The sequence below is a fragment of the Echinops telfairi genome, unplaced genomic scaffold, assembly GCF_000313985.2.
Source record: "Echinops telfairi isolate 266 unplaced genomic scaffold, ASM31398v2 ScPeMD7_23;HRSCAF=83, whole genome shotgun sequence".
Taxonomy (NCBI): Eukaryota; Metazoa; Chordata; class Mammalia; order Afrosoricida; family Tenrecidae; genus Echinops; species Echinops telfairi.
The window spans coordinates 71,308,578-71,315,503 of record NW_022103920.1 but is presented as its reverse complement, the minus strand read 5'-3'; the positions used below and the strand labels follow the sequence as shown (position 1 = coordinate 71,315,503).

General features: G+C 37.6%; 1 protein-coding gene across 4 annotated transcripts in view; it reads left to right on the top strand.

The window, feature by feature from the left end:
* DGKB (diacylglycerol kinase beta) overlaps positions 1-6,926 on the top strand; it is a 788,541-nt gene that overhangs the window by 439,796 nt on the left and 341,819 nt on the right. The gene's annotated exons all lie outside the window — the stretch shown is intronic.

Here is a 6,926-nt window from a genome sequence, read left to right as displayed (position 1 = left end):
TCTGCTGTGGTGGATCATGGGCTAGAAGGATATCTGCTGTGGTGGATCATGGGCTAGAAGGATATAGTGCTCACAGAAAGAGAGAGAGAGAGGGAGAGAGAGAGAGAGAGAGAAAGGGGCAGACTAGTCTTCAATAAGCAATCTCTGTATAAACACTCCTTTATTTATAAAATATATTGAGATTCTTGTGTACTTTAGGTAAGTTACTTAATCACTTCTGAGCTTTAGGAAAATCACTTAAATCCAAATTTCGATGGTCCTCATCTTTAATTGAAACTGCTTAATGATGTAATAAAAATACTGTCAGGTTCTCCGAGAGATCCGTGTGCAATGAAAACTTTTGTAATGCAAGCAATCAGCCTCACATTTCTCTTTTTTGTAAGTATAAACCTTTTACGCCCATCCATCTCTAAATAGGGCACATGCATTTGCTCCATTTCCTTGTTTACTTGTACGCTTATTTTTCATTTGATGGTGTATACTGGATCATGTATTTTTCTATGCATTTTTAACTTCTTTTCTTCTTCTGGTCCTTAACATTTTGTTCTGTTTTAATTGTTATGGCATATGGAAATTACAAAAGTCATTTTGGATTTTGATAATAAATGTTAATAACAAAAATCATTTTGTCAACTATCAGCTATGTACGTTCTCATTCAATCATACAAGATCTATATGATTTTATACTTTAAAGCTAAATGTATTGGGCTGTTTTGCATCTGCTTCCTTATCTACATTTGTAGAAGGCTCAGCTTCCTACTCACCGGCTGAGTCAGACTCAGACACCCACAGAGCAGTTCCACTTCAGTCCTCCAGGGTCACCAGGAGTCAGCACCGACTAAAGGCAGTGAATTGTTTTGGTTTTTCTTTGATGATCTTAATCTGCTACATAAGACTTTTTTAAAGTATTGAATAGCAAGAATGTCAGTCTGGGAACTAAAGTGTGTCTGTCTCAAGACATGATATTTTAAATCACATCATAGGCATGTGAAAGTTGGGTAATGAATGAAGAGCCCATAGAAGACTTGGCAAAAAATATTGTAGACTACGAGAAGAAGAAACAAATCTGCTTTGTACCAAGTATGCCCAGAATGTTCCTTAGAAGGGAGAATGGAGATTTTTGTCTCACATACTTAGGTCATATTATCAGGAGAGACTAGTCTCTGGAGAAGGATATTATGCTTGGTAAGGTATAGGGTTCTGGAAAGAGAGGAAGAATCTCAATGGTGTGGATTGACACAGTGGCTGCCACAGTGCTGCTTAGTAATGAGTATGAAGTTGATGCAGGACCAGGCAGCGCTCTATTCTGTTGTACATAAGGTCACTTTGCGTTGGAATCAATTTGATGGCACCAAACAACACATCAATTAAAATTATTATAGAATGAAGAGAAGTGAATAGAAATTTAATAAAATGAAATTTTTACTCTTATCTTCTTTAGATCTTTTAAATTTTCAACGTTTTATTTGAAATATTTTTTTCAAAAAAAAATCCTGGGTTACCATAGAAACTTAAAGAATAATCTTAGTTCTATCTTATTCTATTAAGAATTCTTGTATCCTGGACCAAATTGTAGGCCTAATAAATATCTACTCTTGCGTTAATGTTATGTAATAAAATATCTTGTTAATATTTCTTGAAGGCCTGTCTCTGTTCCAGATACTCTATGAAATACTCCTTCTGAATTATTGTATTTAATCTGCTTATTACAGTGTGGTTAGTAGCATTATTCACACTTAACTAATTAGAAATCAAGGTTAGAAGTATAAATAACTTGTTCTAATTTACATATTTAGCACATAATATTCTGTTCAGGTAGTCATATAATTCATGCCAATATTGCTGGAAAATATTATTATGTTTAAAGGTAACACATGAGTTAGGCATCCCTTCCACTGTACTCAAATTTATGGCTTAGTAAAGGACAGATACATGTATGCAAATAAACATCATGATGTGTTATAAGAACAACCATCAAATTAGCCTATATGAGGCTTCAAAATATGAATGGAAAAATTATATTGCCTTTTCAATAAAAAGTTTCATGAACGTTTTGCAGCCCCCCTGAATGTAGAAGGTTCAAATGAGACAATAAACGTCAGATGTTTGTGAGGGGACGGTGACTAGCAAGGCTTTAACACGGAGCACCGTTTAGTGAGATGAGCAGGCGCTTTACCCAAACTGTGAGGCTGATCGAGGGGCTATGTGGAGGTACTGTGGTGAACGAATGGTACATCCGAGGGTAGTGAAGAAGAAGACGAAGTCCATGGATCAGGAAAGGAAGGAAATGAAGGCAAGGCTAGGGCACTGTCTGAGGAAGGCATTAAGGTATGAGGGAAGAAAGAACGTACAGAAGAAACTTGAAGGAAGGAAAATACACTAAAATGTGAGAAATGGAAGCTTGAAAGATGTAAAATAGTACTCAAATCCTAATAAGCTTGCACACTCCTGTTTGAAACATGTTGTGGGTGCCTTTCAGTTGGCTCACTAATTGTGATCCCATGTCCCACAGATGGAATGCTTGCTCAGACCTGTGCCGTCCTCACAATCATTGCTACGTCTGAGCCCAGTGCTGTATGGACAGTGTCCGTCTATGTCCTTGGGGGTCTCCCTCCTTTTGATGACCGTCTACTCTACCAAGCATTCTCCATGATAACAGGACCAAAGAATGTGAGAGGGCTAGCCATTCTGGATTATCAGGAGCGTTCTGGTTTTACTGCCTCTAAGGCAGATTTGTTTGTATTTCTGGCAGGCCATAGTGCTTTCCATATTCTTCTCCCGCACTGTAATTCAAGGCAATCATCTCTTCTGGGATTCTTTATTCATTGGCCAATTTGGATGTGCATCGGAAGCAAACCAAACTCACAGTCATACGGTCCCTTCTAACTCATAGCAACCTTTTAAGACAAGAAGCCATTAAAAATGCCATGGCTTGGGTCAGGTGTGCCCTAAGTCTCAATGAAATCTTTGACCTTGACCTTGTCAACAGATTGCGTGCATCAAATTTTCTTAGCTGAATACAGGTTGACTGATACTTTCATGAGTGCTGATTGTAGGTGAAATATAAGAAAATTTTTGATAACTTCAATCATTCCTCCATTTAACAATCTTTCCTCCTATTGGTCCACTTCTGAGAACTGTGTTTTCTTTCCAGTGAGCTGCAATCCATGATGAAGGCTGCTGTCTCTGATTTTCATTGGAGAATGTTATGTTGTCTTCCTGGTGGATATATAGAGAACATTCTATCATAGACAGAATTGCACTTCAATATAGATCTTGAAATGTTCATTTTGACAGGGGCTACAATGATATCTCTCTTGAACTTGACATTCACAGCATAGTAAATTGTATATGTGATTGTCTGATTTTGAATGGCCGGAATCAGCCCATTTAATTCATGCCTAACATATCAATCTTGGTGCGTTCCATTTCATTTGGAGGCCTTTCTATTTTCCCATATTCATGCTTGGTAGATTCCACTTTATTATTATTAATGATATTTACAGTGGTTCTTCTTTTCTCATTTTGAATCTTGCCCCATCAGCAAATGAAAGGCCTAAATACTTTACTCCATCTATGAGGGGGTAACCCCCACCCCAATGGAATTGTTTTTCAAAGCTATGTAAATTACATTTTTTTTTTTTACAAAAACAACTTATCACCTTCAGGTACTCTCCATTACACTTAATAGATTTGTAATATCTGTGATTCCATTCTTGGAAACATTTTTCAAACTCATCTATTTGGATGGCTGACAGCACCTCCCTCATTTTTTTTCTTCAACTCTTCTACTTCCTCAAATCACTGTCCTTTCTTATCCCTTTGCATTCATGAAAACAAAAAAGAGTCGTAAGGAGCGAGGTCATGTGAGTGAAGTACATGGAGCAAGAGAGGCATACTGTTTTTTGCAAAAAACTGGAGCCCTGAAATGGCTGCATGAGCAGGTGCATTGTCATGGTAGCAAAACCAATGCCCCTTCTGCCACAAATCAGGCCTTTTTTGTCACACACAGTTACACAATCTTTTCAGAACCTCCAAATAGAAAACTGGATTAACAGCCTGACCTGGTGGAACAAACTTTAAATATAATATGAGTGGCCATTTTCGTCCATTCGGGAAGATGACAGACATTCAGAATAAGGTTTTCTATCAGTCAACGTTTCACCTTTTTCGAAAGGAGAACCCCACTTGTACACTTGAGTTTTTCCCATAGTGGTGTCCTTTCTTCCAAGTCTGTTCTTTGTCTGGAAGTTGCAGAGAAACCTGTTCCCCTTGGTGACCCTGCTGGGATTTGCAATACTGGTGGCATTGCTTTTGCCGTCGCAGTGATATACAGGCCCCACAGTGGGAAAAGCTGACGGAACAGTGGCGAGTTTAATCTGTGAGGTAATTTGACACACAAAGTTTAAGCAAGGGCCTGATGAGACTAAGGAAATTGATTTATAGAAAGGCATAATAGTAAGCATCCCTGAGCCCAAGAGTTGATGTTGGTGTACATATGGAAATGGACAACCTGGCAGATGAAAATACGTGAAAGAAGGCAGACTGACAGCAATGTTAGCCAAGAGTTAAATGTAAGAAGTAGAGGTGGTAGGTGAGATTTTAATTTTTTAAATTTACTATTAATCAGGAGTTAATACATATATCATTCCATAGTTCAATCACATCAAGCAATAGTGTACAATTGCTACCACAATCAGTTTCCAAACATTCTTTTCCTTCCTGGATTCCTTGATATCATCTCCCTTATAACCCCCCATCACCACCACTGTAACTCCCCGCCTCCTCAAACCCTTATTCTACTTGCTTTCCCCATAGGTTCTTCAGTCCTGGGTTTCATATACCAACAAAACCAAAAATATTTAATACAACTTCGAGAGGTTGACTCCCAATGGCATAACACCTCTGAAATACATCTTAAGAACAAACCAAAGCAGAACAAGAATACAGAAAAGTTGAAGAACAGGCCAGGTCCAGCTTGCAATAGGGGGAGAGCAACTGACAGAGTTTAACCATTCAAGTCAGGTTTATCCTTTTGATCTTTTATGGTCATCTAGCCAGTGCACTGTGTTTAGTCACCACCTTCCTCCCCTCCCTCAATTCTGGATCCAGGGAGATCACCAGAGGCTTATTTCCTAATGTAGTTCCCACAAATGTATCTTGAGCTTCTACTGTCATCCATAGCCTTCTGCAAACCAGATTCTCACAATTTAGGCTCTGATACTAATCCCTCTTTTGATTTACTTCAGCTTACAGCACATCATTTACAAACCTGCAGTGACTGGTGATGGTGCGCTTCTTCCATGTGGACTTGGTTGGCATCTCACTGAGATGGCTGCTTATTTAGAGACAAGACTTTAAGACTTCTGATGCTATTTGATCTGATATCTGGGCACCATCTGATTTCTGAGAGGAAAATTATTAATTCTGTACTGTGAGCAATTATATAGGGTGTATCTGGGCCAGTTCCATAGTCAATAAATCATTGTACTAGTCTAGACTTAGGTGGTATGTGTGTTAGGATGAAGTGGAAACACTACTTACAGAGATAACTACTCTTTCTCTGTAATCTTCAAACTGAATCGTCACTAAAATCCCGAGTAGACACAGCTCACAGATATTATATTGGATTCAGATAGAAAACACTCATTATTCCTTTTTATCTTGAACCATGACCGTTGAACATAAACCAGAGTATTTTGGACATATTGACTTAAAATCAATTATATTTTCATATATTATGTGAAAAACTTAAATGAGGAAGTTTTATCAGAGACATTTACTTAGACTCCCTTTACATTTTAGCATCAGCAATTGAGAAGTCTAATTTTATTGTGATCCTCACAGAAATATTCATGTTGTTAGGATAACTGTAATTCATTTTAAAAGCCCAATCATTACATAAGGTTTCCAAATGATTATGAATTCGAGAAAGAAAGCAAAGAAGAAGTTTTAGGACTTTTTCTTTTTTTAAACGTTAAGCAAAGCTTTATAAGAAAAAGTAATTATAGAAGCCTAAGAATTCAGCCAGCAGAGGGCGCTGGCCCACATGCACTCAGCCCTTGCAGTGATTCCTGTGTTCAAGAGAAAAGTGGATGCTTCCTTTATAAAACATGCACATGGGCAAAGTAATTATTTTGGTGAGCATTGTGTTAATGCAGGACTAAGGTATTTGCACCAGTGGTCCTTCTTGGGCTTAAGTTGTATGTGAATGCCAGCCAACATCTCGAGGATCTCTTAGAAAATGCCAACATCTGAACATTCTGCAGTGGGAGGTCAAAGGTCATTTCTGAACCTTAGTCTGGCTGACTAATTAAGAAGTGTTTTTTTTTTAAATCACATTTGATGCAGAAGAGCAGTTTTAGTCTGATGTAGAAGGGACTTTTCTTCATTCAAACGAAAAGTCAAAGTGTTGATACTCCTTCTTAATGATATCATTACTAATTAAATAAATGCCAAAACGTCTAAAAGAATTTTCTAATTGGAACTGAGGGCATCCTCAGGAAATTTGCCTTTAAAAAAATTTGTAGGCAATAAAATTTAGAACAGCAGCACTAATTTTGTATAATACATGGGCTATTTCACTTATATGATTTTTTTCGTCACATATTTCTCACATATGTCTTTTCAGGTTTTAGTTGTCTATGAGCCAATGCTCATTAATGTACAAATAATGTTGACAAGTATCTAATAATTTTAGTAGTATTTAACAACATCTGTAGTCTGTCTTCAATGATGTACCATGATTACCGTATATACTTGTGTGTAAGCCGAGTTTTTCAGCTCATTTTTATGCAGTTGTTGTGGTAAAATTAGGTGCATCGGCTAATATTCGGCTGGCTCATACTTGAGTATATACGGTACTCACTTGTAGCCCATACAGCATATTTTCTGACTTGTATGCTCCTAGTACACTGAGGACTCCT